At 41.9% G+C, this 15,489-nt stretch overlaps 1 protein-coding gene across 3 annotated transcripts in view; it reads right to left on the bottom strand.

The window, feature by feature from the left end:
• The window catches only part of znf385d (zinc finger protein 385D), an 83,665-nt gene that overhangs the window by 45,678 nt on the left and 22,498 nt on the right, over positions 1–15,489 (bottom strand). The window contains exon 1 of one of the 3 annotated variants that reach the window (XM_034211487.1): positions 5,265–5,470. The exons of the other annotated variants lie outside the window; for them this stretch is intronic. The gene's annotated coding sequence lies outside the window, so the exon portion shown is untranslated. Of the gene's footprint in view, positions 1–5,264; positions 5,471–15,489 lie in introns of those variants that run through there. 3 annotated transcript variants of the gene reach the window in all.

Genomic DNA, 15,489 nt, shown 5'->3' with positions numbered 1-15,489 from the left:
CAATAGTGCTCCTTAATTACGCTTTCATCCTCCTTTAACAAAATACTTCACATTCATGTAGTTTGTGACAGTAGTTGTAGGGGGGGGGGGGGGGGGGGCGCAACTTCCAACAGGAGTCATTTGGGGGGGCTCTTGGGAAAAAAGGAGGTTGGGAACCACTGCCCTAAAACAACTGACATTACAAAATGTGTTGTGCTTTTGTTTGCTGATTTCCTAAAGCAATTTAAATTCACCTAAATTCACACATAATCTCCACATTCATGTTTTGGGCTAACAAGGAGTGTGCACGCTCCTGCTCTGCTGCACGCTGCTTGTCTGGTTGGTATCTGCCTCCCTGTGTGTGGTGAGTGGTGACAGGGCTTTGGGGAATGAACAAACACATCCACCTTGCAGAGAAAGTGTCTCAATAGGCCCCACTTGGCTGCAAAAGGAGAAAAGGTGCCGGCAGTGTGTGTGAGGATTAATCCACCATGACAATTGTGCTGCAGAAGGAAGGCACTATGCTGTCACTTTCTGTGGACGTCGTTAGGCTGAACTGCGGCTCTTTCTTTACTATTTGCCGTTTTCAAAGTACTTATATGCAGAGGTTGAAAAAGTTTTCTGAGAAATTGACCTTTGGAAAACTATTTTTTTCTACTAGCAGTAATCATCTATGAAGGTTTCATTTACCCTTATGCTTTATGTATATGATACATCCATTTTGTTTATTGATATTATATAATTGACATGATAATACTGATTATCTGATAATTGTCTTATTTCCTATTTTCATTCATCCATAATTTTCATCCATAATTATTTTCATGTTTTTATTAAACAAAAACATGCTTTGAATGACCTTTATTTGTTTCAAAGAATCACAGAGTTATTTGTTTATTGGATACGCCTGTAATGTCTAATGCAATGCATTATGGGTACAGTAAATCCTTTTTTATTAAAGTCAAATGTTTAAAAGGGAGGTAGTTTCAACTATGGTGATGTTTGAGGTTGTTGTTGCTGGTCTTTACTGGAAATTGTTCCGGATATTTGGATTTTCACCGACATTACCCTGGAGCAGGCATGGAAATCCGGCAAACAATTGTTGAAGACTGACGCAGGAAGGCGAGTAATCAGGTGCAGGTGACAGGGATGGCTGGAACGCTACAGCAGCTTGGAGACATTGACAATCTGGCAAAGACTGGCTGTAAACGGGTCTCTGTATTCACACTGTGACGGGCTGAATGAGGAGCAGCTGGGCAGGCATGGGACTGAGTCAAGTGATTTCTAGAGGAGGTAAACTTATGAGGTCGACTAAAGGGTATGTGACGTAAAAACATGGAACGGAAAATTCCAGGAAAGTCAGAGTTTGAAAAGAGAAGAAAGAGGTTGAAGAGTGGGAACAGGGAAGCCTTGAACACGTTGCTATGACAGAAGCTCTGCTCTACGGACGGCCTCCCACATCCCTCCAGGCCGGTCAGGGGGCCACCAAGAAGTTGGACACAGGATGACTTGTCTTAGAGGGACTGAATGGTAGATAGTTTAATGAGACAGAAGTTCAAACCTATAGCATTCAGCCCATAAATTGCTGTGTGGAGTTGGTGTGACTGTCAGATAGCTTGTTTCAGAAAGTCATATACATTTCCTGATTCAGCCCAAATATGACTTCAACAAGGTGTAGATGGGATTTCCTGAACTTCAACCAGCTGACCGTTCTGATGGAGTACACTGAGGCCTTTATACTCATGTGGTTCTGAATTTGACATCAGAAATAATGCCAAAAGGTGCAATAAATGCTCATTACTCATGATTTTTAACTGAGCAACAGAGTCAAAATCTATGAATGTAGTGTACACTACACATTTTGTATCCTTTTCATCTGTATGCCATGTCTCCAATAAAGTGAGCTGTAACTGTGGGATCTTAAATGGATCTTAAAAATCTTAAATCTTAAAATCTTAAACTTATACAGATTTAATTCAATCAATCGTTTCTGGCAGAATGAATGCACTTGCTTTTAGACATGTAATCAAAATCTGGCTACAATAAAATGTTCCCCTCACAGCTAAACAATTACAGCAATTGAGTTGTCAGTGAAGTGAGGGAGTCTCACATGAATCACTCACAGAGCATATGTTCACAAACAATACTCAGTGATACTCCATTGTGGCACTTAATATAAAATGTGTTGTGAGGAATGGCATTTTGCTTCAGCTATGCAGCACATTTATATTTCTGATAGGATTGTATCCACAAAGTGTGCTTCGTGTAACCCGGAAAAAAGGTGCTGGTCTCCGGGGAAACTATAAGTTATTTAAGATAAAAATTATCAAACTGCTACAACCAGGACAGATGCTACATGCTAATGCTATTAGCTAATATATTTTTAATAGATAGAATCGGAGGGATGAAACCCCTCTATAATGGTCACACATGCAGAGCACACAGCACACACAGTGACATTTGGCCTCTGCATTAACCCATCCTAGTACCAGGAGTCTAGCACTAGGAGCAGTGGGCAGCTATTGTACAGCGCCCGGGGAGTGAGGGGGGAAGGGGGTTGTCCGGTGCCTTGCTCAAGGGCACCACGGCAGGGCCCAGGAGGTGAACTGGGACCTCTCCAAGTAGCAGTCCACACTCCATATTTAGGTCAGTTCGGGGACTTGAACCGGCGACCCTACGGCTCACAGTCCAAGCCCCTACTGACTGTGCTTACAGGATGTTGTAAGTGATGTAATTTTTTAAAAAGCTTACCTTACCAAATGTTTCTATATTATATGATATCAATGACTCTGAAATTAATGTTTTAATTGTCATATATTGAAAGAATGATAATTTGTTCTCTGTCGCTTTTTAGCATCTTGTAGCTCCTTGTGGTCTTATTTGCCAACGTTTCTTAATATGACCTATCTCTCATAGGAACACACACACACAACCACACACTGCATTTATTTATATCTGTTAGTAAATGCTAAATGGTCAATCAATGGTCTGATCAAACCAATGCACTATACCAGCTCAGCATCAAACATCACCAGACGCAGTTAGTGGGACACTTTGCAGCTAAATTCCAGATATTTCACTTAGGAATAGTTTCATACTCAAACAGAGACACAATTAGAATGGCTATTGGTCTTATCATTAGTAGAAATACACATTTAAATGGATGCTAATTAGGCTACTTGATCTGTAATTTGGGTAATGGTTGCCAACACGTGACATATATCGGCTTCAAAAATGTGATAATATATTCAGTTTAGGGCATTTCCCACTGCGTGTGGGTGGCCAAAAAACTCAACCAATGCAGATTTAGGGAAGAAACAAGTCTGATTTGCACTTTATATGTATTCACATATGATGGATAATGCACTTCAGAGACCATATGAATGTAAGGTCTACTGGATGATGCAGGTGGAGAAAAGGGCATCTCAGGTCCTTTTACCTTACTGCTTAAGCGCAATTTGCAGTTATTCTGAATTGTAGCTCTCATGAATGTCGAGAGATAATAAAAGCTGTAACTGCTTTACCAGTCTTTAAAAGGTAGGATGATATAAAACACTTAACAGTTGGGGAAACACATTTGATACATTATAATTTCCTGAAAATGTGTCCTAAAATGAAACATCTATATTATACAGGAGAGCATTTAAAAGCAGCTAATGTCAGGGAGTAACCTTGCTGTGCACACTCAGCCTTATGAAACAGGCTGCATTGAATGTGTAGGCAATGTCAAAGAGGTAGAAGCAATAGCACCCACTTCCTCTATTGAAATGCACATAATGATATATTCAGTGAAATGTGCAGCTTTTCACAAAACACTGAAAACGCTGCATTACAATATCAGAGCGGGGACTTTCCTCTGCCTTTGCCCTGACACACTGGGTTGCTGTCGTTATGCAACAGTCTACCTTTGTACTGTAAATCTCGCCCAAGTTTTTGGGATGGGAGTAGAGGTTGACACATGGGGCTGGCGAGGCTCGCTGGCAAAGGGGAAAACACTACAGCAGAGAAGCAGACGCACTGCAGCCTGCTGGGACAGCTCTGGAAAGCGAACGCCAGTTAAAAACATCTGGGCCACGAGAGAACAGATGACCTCTTCTTAGAAGCACGCACTAGGCTAGAAGCATGTTATTTCTCCTTCACTGTGGCTCAGATGCTGTGAAATGGATCTGTGGTGTCGACGCCACAAGCAATGGCACAATCTTGCACAGTGATCAGCAGAGATTTAAGTACGTGGCAATGTCATTAATCACCGGGTATAAAGTGGGTCTGTGAGAATATATTCCACTGTGCAATTATTGGCAGTGTCGCTATTTCAACCACAATTAAGCGCCATTATTCCACCACCTACTGTGAATCATTTCCATGTTTCTTTCAAAGAAATCCCCCTGTCACATAGCATTTTGCCTCTGCTCTGAAACATGATGTTCAGGGCTCATCTGCAGAGAGCAGCTGCAATGCTCCAGCTCCCATCACCCACCCACTGAGCTACACACTCCACAGGGCCACGCCTGCTAGGGACGGAAATGTCGCCGGAGCAAATGTACCGCGACGCACATATAATGCACGCCCAAACACACAGTACACACACCCACACACACACGCCAAAGCATATCACACATGCCCATTTCAAGACTGCAGCAGCGTACAGTGCATTCAGTGTCATTTTTCAAATCACTTCCTGAAGCACTAATATGCAATTTTTACTCAGTTGGTTGATTTCCAGCCCTAGGACTTGTCAATCATCTTGATGAGCTGTCTGCCTTGAAACAGCCCTCTCGCCTGAGGCTGAGGTAACCGTAATGCCGCCGCAGACGATCAGAGAGCAGATGGCGAACACAACCAATCCGCAATTAAAGAAAAAGCAATGTCTGCAGTGTTTTTGAACAGGTCTTGTACTCGCATAAACATCCTAAACAGTCGAAAAAGCTATTTCAAGTGAACACAGTATCACACAGTGTCAAAGACAGCCATGTGTGCCTTAGCTGATTTATTTAAGTACATGTTGCATAATGAAGCTTGAAATAGCTTTCATTGGGATCCTTGTTTTGTTTTTTTAATGGGTTCTTTAAAAGGTAAGTCTAGCTTCCTAGAATTAGGAGGATCAATCTCCTTTAATGTTTTTCTCTTTCTGCCTTCATGTACGCTTTTTAATTATTTAATGACATTTCAGAGGTGTTTGACCATTAACAGCAATTCAAAAGCTTGACGATAAATAAAGTATAACTTTTAAATTGTTAATTTGATTTGTTGGCCTTCTGAGAAAAAATGCATGAAGATTCAGTTACCGTAACAATGTAAGTAAATCAATTTTTTCCTTCACCCGGATCTCTGTCTGTAGGTGTCTCCTTTCATTCCTCTGTCTGTCTTTGATTCGCACTGAAGTGTCTCTGTCAGAGGAAACGTCGGCAGCGTGTCGACAGGGGTTTAAGCAGGTCATTTGCTGGATACTATCTGACAGCCCACAGAAGGCCTGTCCGTCTCAAAGTTCAGCACAGCAGCCGCCGCTGACGCCCTGCCCCACTCAGCGCTGCCAGATAATGTGACAGTGATGAGCTGAGAGGCCGGCTGACGGCTGATAAAAGGGACGAAAACACACACTGAGTGCTATCTGTTTTGGTCGCACAAGGCTTTTGTATGCCAACCGTCCCTGGTATTGGCTTGTGTGTGACAGAAGGAGCTGGTGTGAAACAAACAAGCTGGGTTTAAAATACTCAACAAAGGCTCAAATAATCAATTATGTGACATGTTGGTTTAATTCCTCTGTCCGAATGCTTTCTGGGGAGATTACAATCTCTTTGAAGGAGCATTATTGTTTCCCTACAACTTGCACACGTTAATTATCCTGCATCATGTAGGTTTGTTTTCTGTTACGTGATGTGTTTGTGAAAGCATGTTATTGACTTTTTACAGAAAGTCACACCCCACAGTAAACAAAATGTTTTCTCTACTACCAAAAAGCGACATATAAGAGAACCTGCTTTCAACCACGCAATAACAATCACTTCGTTGTTAATTATTGATGCTGTTATGGTTTGTTTGTCAGTAAAGCCAATCTGCATTTGGTTAATCATCTTATAAGCAACACATAAAATGGTGGTTTTCCATCAACAGTATAACTCAAAGTGTTTCATTATACATCATTTATTTGGTCAAACAAATTATCATCAGAATATCTTGGAGGTGTAAACGTGCTGTCTACGAACACAACTGAGAGCAATACAGCTCATGTTTTGGATAGAAAAAGAAACACAATCTCACACTTGAAAAAATCTATATTATTACAAAAACAACATGACAATCTTTTTATATATATTTTGCCTTCATGTTTGTTTAAAACAAATCCGTGTAGTGTGGCTCCTTTTTGAAGGATTATTTTTGTGATTTTACAATTATTTGAAAAACTCCTGTTAAATACACCCGCTGATCTTATAATTAAACTGCAAAGGCTGTGTGTATATGTTTATGCAAATCATTTGGTAACCATGGTAACAGAGCAGGGTTTTTGTAATCAATCAGTCAAACTGAGTCGGCAGCACTTGTATCTTCATTAACTCCATTAAAAAGTGCGTGACATAGCGATCCCACAGTAATACCCTGCAGATCATGGCTGTTCAAGCCTCTTTTTCATTATTCACAACATGTGGTCGATTTGCAGTCTAATAATTGTAATAATCTTCATAATAAGTCATTTTTTTACACATATATATACATATGAAAAGCTTTAAAGTACAGCATGACCTGCAGTCAGTCATCAGACTTTGATTTCCCCATGAGTCCTGATGATCACGGCAAGAAATGCAACCCAATAAATGATACTCCTGTCTGTATGACTTCATGTATACTCCTCTCTGTTCATTTGTAAAGAAAAATCAGTTTGAACACGAACCTGCAAGAATAAACCAAACAGCGGAAGTCAACATTTTTGTAAAACATGGCATTGGTGGTTAAAAGAAACACATTTTGACAGCAGGTAGGAGAAGGAGTGTAAACCACATGCGCTGGTGTCAAATTATATCACTTCATAGCCTGATTTTCCACCTGAATGCCTCTCAAAAGAGGTTAAAGAGACAGCACTCAGCATATCAGGAGATATAAACACAGGTAGCTTTAGGTGTTTCAAGATGACGGCCCGTCCACGCGGTGGCGTGCGTTGAAGCTTCAACGCTTCTGCCCATTCACTTTGAATGAGGTGACGTCACGCTTTGCCGAATTGCATTGTGGGAGCGTCGCTTCGCTTTGCTCGTGTTGCTCGCTTCAAAAGTTGAGCAATGTTCAAATTTTGAAGCTTCGACGGAAGCGTCAGCCAATCAAATCATCGTACAAGCTCTAGCGCAGGGGTGGCCAACCAGTCAGAGGTTAAGAGCCACATTTTTTCTATGTTACTGCAAGGAGACACATCAAACACACAGTCACTGATACCGCTTGTTTCTGTTTTTTGTTTTCTGGAGACAAGATTTCAACCACGTCACTGATGCATTTTTGTGGCATTGGGATATATATTTTTTAAATCCTCTGGAGCAGAGAGAAGAGCTGTGGATTATTGTTATTGATTATTGCATCAGTGTTTCTTAGGGTCAAAAACACTAAACTCACAACTTCAAATGAAAGCGTTTAGTTTATTTAATAAAAGAGCACATGTTCAATGTGAAAAGTGACAGTAGTTATAGATTATTTGCAATTTGGTGCTATATATATATTTAAAAAAAGATTATATATATTTTTTAAACACCTTGAATTTCAGGGGGGGGCGCGGGGCTCCGTTGGCGGGGTGCAAGACAATGGTATGGGAAACACTGGATAGTAGTGTTTAATCAACGATAGGTTTTCCCCCCCTCAAAAGGTGATTGGTTCACTGCATCGCAGGTATTATTGTGATTGGCTCTTGGGCCACATCAAAATTAGACGCGCTGTCATCCTCTCATACTGACACCTGACACCACACATACACACGTAGGGAGAGCCCGGACGAAAGTAACACGGGACGAAAGTAACACGGAACGAAAGTAACGGAGCAATTTTATCCGAGCCCAAACAACTTTGACCGGCCAAATTACGTCAGAATGATCAGCATTCAATACTTAACAGACCTACTAAATATCAGGTTTAACTGTCAGGAGTAGCTGGTGTTGTCACGATACCAACATTTTGGTTTCGATACCAAGTCAAGAATTGCGATTCCGATTATTTTTCGATACTTTTCTTAAAAAAAGGGAAACAGTCTTAAATGTAATTATTGTGCTTTATTTCACACCAGAACCAGAACCATAACACACACTTTTAAACAATGAGAACAATAAATAAAATAAATGACAAGAATTCGTATTAAATACAATTAATACATCTCTTACAGACAGGCCTCGTGGTGTCCGTAGGCTTGCCCTCACTGTCAGAGATATAGCTCAAATACATCAAAATGTCGCTTCTGGCGTCTTTTTTGTCAACAAGCCGAGGCGCAGCGGCAGTTGCACTCCCACTTGCAGCCATGCTTCTCGTTTTCTCACATGCTCTGGCAGCTAGCGCGTGCACGAGAGCGGGGAGGCACTTGAGAGGGGCGGGACTGCAGGCACGGCTGCAGTGCAGGGAGTGGAAGCAGAGCGCTGAACACACACAGCTCTTATTTAAACGGCGCTTTCTCACCGTCATTCTTAAACGGAGGAATCGTAACTTTTTTAACGGCAGGGTATCGCGGTATACCTTTCAAATATCGGTACACCTTGCACCACTAGTCAGGAGTCAGTGTCTCTCCCCCAAACTCACACATATAAAATTCAATATGAACTGAAGAGCCGCATGAAACTAGGCAAAGAGCCGCATGCGGCTCGAGAGCCGCAGGTTGGCCACCCCTGCTCTAGCGAATCAACCGTGTGCTTGTGTGTTCGGGGCGGGAGATTCATGTGATTGGTTGTTGGTCTAGCTTCAGACACGCCCGCCGGCAAGCTTCAACGCACGACGCCGTGTGGACGCTGCGTAAGCGGATGCTTTCATTGTTGTGGTGGGTACAGTTTCACTTTGAAGAACGTGCAGTGGCGGCGGGTCATTAGGGGCAGGTGGGGCACAGCCCCACCTAGTGTCAGAAGAAAGTATTACAAATAATGATTACAAAAAAATACTAAAAAATAAATAAAAAAACATATAAAATATATTTTAAGGTCATGTTTAATAATCTGATTCGTCTGTACATTTCTGTTTTAGTCTGTGTTCTTCTAATTAGTGTCTAGAGTGCCGTTTTGAGCTGTTTAGAGCCATGTGGGACAAAACCCGATCCTGCCCCTCCCTCTCACAGTCTAAGTGAACGGTGATTGTAAAAACTACACTGCGCATGCTCAGAGTATTTTTCTATTTAATGTGTGTGGCAAAAAAATAATGATCGTAGGGGCATAGTGCTCCCATCCCCACCATACGTCATCTCACATAATTCAGAATTGATTGGCTGTAAGTACTCACGTGTGCAGTGCTGCGAAACGTCACGTGTAGTTTGAAGAGGAGACGAGAGAGCAGCATATAGCTAACATCACCAGCGATTAAAAGAAGTAAAAAACTGAAAGAAAATGAATGAAGTTGACCATTTACTGGAGCACACATTTGAGACACTTAGTCTCGGAGAGAAACTGGAGGTAAAGCGCCTCGGTGCCCACCATCCACCGGATTTCCAAATGGTCCAGACTGCGGGCAAAGTTAAACGTGGGTTTAACGCTGAGTGGTTTGCTAAAAATAAATGGCTAACGGCGAGCATCCAGAAGAATTCCCTCTTTTGCTTTCCTTGCCTGCTTTTTGGTGAAGATCAAGGTACTTGGTCGAGGACAGGTTACAAGGACTTAAAGCATCTTTCGGGGAGAGGACAATGAAGCATGAGAGCAGCAACAGTCATTTGGAAAATGCCGTAAAATTGGGATTACTTGGAAGGGTGAATGTTGCAGCTCAGATTGACAGCGCCTACAGACGCGGCATTGATTCTCATAATAGGAAGGTGGAAGAAAACAGGTACGTGCTTGGTCGGATCATCACCTGTATTAAACTGTGTGGGAAATGTGAGACAGCACTGCGGGGCCACAACGAGTCGGCGGACTCTCTGAATCCAGGGATATTCAGGTCAATTTTCGAGACAATGTGTGAGGGCGATTCCAGGCTTCAACGGCACTACGAAGCTCAACTTGTTTTCAAAGGGACATCAAGCACCATACAGAATGAACTCTTGGACTGCATGTATGATGTGTACAGGGAGGAAATAGCCAAGCATGTGGACAACACATCATTTGTTGCCGTTCAGGCCGACGAGACAACCGATGTCTCCTGTAAATCGCAAATGGTGATTGTGCTGCGATACATTATGCCTGACCTCACAGTTACAGAGCGTTTTTTGGAGTTTGTGGAAGTAAAGGACAAAACTGGTGTAGGTCTCTCTAACAGCATCAAGGCTGTTCTGGAACCCCTGAAGCTGAAAGAAAAGCTAATCGCTCAGACCTATGACGGGGCGGCCGTCATGAGTGGTAACGTGCGCGGGGTACAGACGGTGATGAAGGAGACGTACCCAAACGCTCAGTTTGTTCACTGCTACGCCCACCAACTGAACCTGACCCTGCAGCAACTGTGTTCAGCAAGGATGAGCATCCTGAAGGGGTTTTTTGCAGATCTAACTGCTTTTTCCACTTTTTTCTCCGGTGCTCCAAAACGTGTTGCAGCTCTTGCAGAGGCAACACAGAGACGCATCCCACGGCCACCGGCTGTGAGATGGAACTTTAAAAGCAGAACTGTGAACGCGGTTTGGGAGACCCGAGATGCACTACTTCAGTGTATGAAGCATATACGCGCACAACCAGGATGGGATGCGGTCACCATAAGTGAGGCATACGGCCTGTCAAAGAAACTGCGGGACCGAGCATTTATGCAGCTCCTGGAGTTTTTTTCGTTGCTTATGCCAGAAGTGGATGTTCTATACAACACTCTGCAAAAACGAAGCATCGATGCACCTGGGATCAACAGCGCGCTCTGCCGTTTCAAGGAAAATGTTCAGAAAATGAGGCAGAAAACTGATGCATTGGCCGCCACTGCTCATGATGGAACAGACGAGCCAGGCCGACGAGTCAGCAGCACAGCGCCGGTGATGAAGGAGGCTTGTGACACAGTCATCTCACAGGTGGAACAGAGGTTCTCACAGAGTGACCATTTGATCGCTGCAAAGCTTGTTGACAGCTCATTCTTCCCACAGCATGTCCTGTCATTTCCTACACCTGAGCTTGACTGCGCCGTGAAACTGTGGCCTGCGTTGGGAAACAAGGAGAAGTTGAAGTCTGAGCTGACCACGCTCTACCGCCACAGTGAGCTTCACACTGGAAACACTGCCCTGTCTCTGTTGAAATCCATTCACGAGAACAACTTGGAGGAAACGTTTGCTGAGACTGTTATTTTGGTCAAAATAATAGTGACAACTCCGATGACGACATCCGAGTCAGAGAGGAACTTTTCCACCCTCAAAAGGATAAAGACTTTCACTCGCAACACCATGGGACAGCCGCGACTTAACGCATTGGCCATGCTTTCAATTGAAAGCCAGTTGATCCAGCAACTACAGGACTTCATCCCCAAAGTGATAGACACATTCTGTCAGAGGAAGGACCGCCGTGCCGCTTTTCTTTTCAAGTGAGCCTTCAGCTTTGGTAAGTTCATTTATGTCATATATTTTGTTGATCTTCTGTGTTTTGCCTCTGCTGGATCGATTGATATTGTGACCTCGATGATGAGTGTCTGTGTTTTCCTTATATTTACAGTCTATGGTGTTTTAATGCTAAAGCATTACGGTTGTTGTTATTGTTAAGAATTACTTTGTGATGGTGACCTTTACTCCATGTATGAAGGTGCATTACTATGACATCCCCACGCTGTGTACGTAAATGTATGCGCTCACAGTGTTGCTCCTGTGGTCTTCAGTATGTAATTTGACACTCCCCCACTCTCTCTCCTCCCCCCCTCTCTCTGTCCCCCCTCTCTCTCTCCTCCCTCTCTCTGTCCCCCCCCCCTCTCTCTCTCTCTCTCCCCCGACCTCTTTCTGCCCCCCCAGTTTTGTACACCTAGAAACGCCACTGAGAACGTGAGACAATTCTAGGTTCATTTGTTTTCAGGGGAACACTAATATTCTTCAGATGTTGTAACGTGTTTAAGCAGTCAGATCAGAAACAACTAGATTGTACTCCTGTCTATAGAGTTTTCTAATAGTTTTAACTGAATTTCATCAGAATTTTCCAGATAAGTCAAAAATAATTTGCTTTCCTGTGTCATCTTGCAAGGCGGTTTTACCTACAAAAAGTAGCGCAATATAATTTATGTATCATAAAATCTTGTGTATAAGGATATGTTGAAGTTCTACTTGGAATGTAATAGAAATAAGAGAAATAACCACAAAAAACGGAAGAAATTAGCCCAAACAAAAGCTAAAAACCAACCGCAAAACCTTCATTTCAAATAAAAGGTATTTCATCGGCAGCAGTGTCAATTTTAAATACCCATTTATGAGTTCTTGAAAAAGTGTATGTCATACTATTTGGCGTAAGTGTATAGAGCCGCTGGATAGCACATACCTGTCCAACAGACCCCTATGTTTGGATCTACTATATACAATGTAGTCTATATTTAAATGTATGTATGACAGAAGCATGGAGTGTTTATACTGGGTGTTCTCTTCCCATGCTCCAGAAGTAGGCCTACTGAAGAATATTTTCTGTTTTAGCTACAAGGTCTGTAAAATATACATTTATATCTAGTAAAACACATATAGAAAGAGTGAATGAGCGGTCAGTGAGGGCTCCACTGGTGAGGTCTAAATGCTCTGTTCACAGCCGTCAGCCTCACTTACTATTAACTAAAGTGGGATGAATGACCTGTCAAATGTAATCCTCCCCCCTATGTATCTCCCAATTACCTCCGCCGCCTGACCCAGTGCGTTAGTTCATCATCAGCCGATGTCGTGGATTGTTGCCACACGGGATGGACTTTAAGAATTAGCAACTCAAATCTGAGGGGGGGATTTCATTGGCTTATAATGAGCGATAACAGGCTCTTAAGATGTTCGTACAAAAACAGAGAACATTAGGATATGTGAGGAAAGTGAGCAGGGAGTGTCCATCAAGATATTAGGCCAATGAAATGTAGGGTGACTCCGAACTGTGCTGTTTGAAAGGTAAAAATCAGCGTTAAATAACTAAAGCCAGTGCTTAATGTATGACTGAAGCCCTAACACTAAGAGAAATGTACCGAAAGGATATCGAACAAAAGTAAACTCATAACAAAATAGATAACAGTGTTAGTTAAATAATCCAAATGCAGTGACGTTTTTGCCCTTTAAATCTCCATACTAGATTTATTTGGAAAACGTATTCTAAAGAGTGCAATTAGGAGCAGTAATGGGTGCAATGAGTCTAACAGGCACACACACGAGGACCGAAACAGTGACAGACAGGAAGGCAAACACAAGAGATTTCTTTGTTGAGCGCTTCACTGGATAGGAACATTCACAGTGTCTGTGCTTTGAATGAAATTCATCAAATCTGTTTTCCGTCTTCAAACCCTCTTCCATATTTTATCGATTCTAACTGAGTTACGAAAGATTTATTCGATCATCCTCAAACTTTGAAGGAAAAGTCTGTTTCCACTAGATAATTACACTTGTTATCCGCCTTTTCTACTCAGCTGGAAATATATCTATTTGGCATTACATTCAAGCAGGTAAGTGTATTACCATTTTTGTTAAAATTTAGTGTTTCTGTCCAATTACAGAATAATGAGGAGCCAGCAACTATGTACATCGTCATCATACGTCTCATTATTTCCTTTTAAGCCAGGTTGCCTAGTAAAGAAATGGAGTGCCAAAAGAAGGAGAAGAGAAACAGACATGAAAATAAAGGTGCTGCATGGGCCAAATGGATTTTCTATTGTGAGGAAGGTTGAACATTGGTCTTTATTTGCTTTCACTGGCTATCTCTTGTTGTTTTTATATCTTTATATGTTTTCCACTCTCCAACACTCAACCCTCTCCCCACTCCAGACACCACTTCTTGTTTGTCTCTTCCTTTTGAATTTATTTCTCAATTTTCTGAAACCCTGACCCTTTTTGTCCCTCCTTCCTCTGCTTTCTTTGCACGTGCCCTCTCAAAGACATGGTGTTTTTTCACCAGGTATGAATGTTCCCTCCGGATTTTCCCATTGCTCTTCAACGCTGACCCCTGTCACACAACTGGGCCCTATCAGGATGAAATATTAAACTAGGAGAGCTCCCTCAAGGCATTTGGCAGCCTCACAGTCTCTTCCCCTCTTCAGCGGAGATAAAAGATAACAATATAACACCGTAGCCCCCCTCTGCACCAGGTCCTCCTGCAACGTTAAAGCATTACATTCAGCACGGCTGTTATGCTGCTAAAACTGGCTACAAGGCTTCCACATAGACAGTTTAAAATAAATATTAAACTAATTAAAGGCTTTTCTTTGTGGCCAATAAGTCCTGCCTGTCCACTGAATCAAGGCTTTGACATCTGCCATCTTAAAACATCCAAGGTCCGATACAACAAGATGAAATACTCCATAGAACCAGCATTTGTTGTACAATGTTACTTAACAAATGCAAGAAAGCTTTCGTTCTGTTATTATTTAACACTGTTTTAGATTTTTTTTTCACAGTGACCTGAATGAATCGCAATTTGGTTGAAAAAAAAGTTGATATTGTCATATTTGATGCTGCAGTGGACTGCATAGAGCATGTCATGTTTTATACTGCCAGCTTCCACATACAAACAGCGTATAAACGAATACAACTGTTTCATCTGTAAATGGGTGTATTAAGTAGTGATGACATTGCATAGGAACATCTATGAAAACTGTGTTTTTAGTACCTATCACTTAACGCTGTACAAAAAGAAGTATAACGCCACCTACAGAAATCAACATCACGTAAGATTTCAGTAAAGCAAATATTCAAAAATCCTACTAATAGATACAAAATATACAATATTTATGAATAATATTTTGTTTAAGGAAAGGATCATGTGCTTTAAATATGTGTTCATCTTTTATTATTACTGTTTTAAAGTCGAAAAAAGTCGGGACATTAAAAGTGTTTTTGCATCTGATTCATCGTCCTTGCTGTGAAACTCAAGCGGATGGAGTTCGATCGTGTTTTTGTTAAATTCCCACTCAGGCTAATTTCGAATCTATCATTTTCTATCGAAGTGATCCAGCTACACCCACAGGATGGAGGAGAGTGTCTCACTCATGACAGGGTTCAATAGAAACTAAGATTAAACGATTTATCTTCTCATAATATTCCACCATGAATATCAAACAAGGCTGATACCGTGGTAATGAGAGAGGAGCCCGAGGAGTGTCGCCATCTATTGGATTTTCAAAAATCAATGCCCTTAGATGGAAAAAATGCATGAGCCACCTGCAGACACGATCTGAACAATGCAACGTATCCTTGTGACTCTCCTCAAAGAACCTGCGGGTCATCATGTTTCTTATCCTGCT

Source organism: Gymnodraco acuticeps, unplaced genomic scaffold (genome assembly GCF_902827175.1).
Source record: "Gymnodraco acuticeps unplaced genomic scaffold, fGymAcu1.1, whole genome shotgun sequence".
NCBI classification, from domain to species: domain Eukaryota; kingdom Metazoa; phylum Chordata; class Actinopteri; order Perciformes; family Bathydraconidae; genus Gymnodraco; species Gymnodraco acuticeps.
The sequence above is the reverse complement of the archived record's forward strand: the minus strand, read 5'-3'. Positions and strand labels throughout refer to the sequence as shown.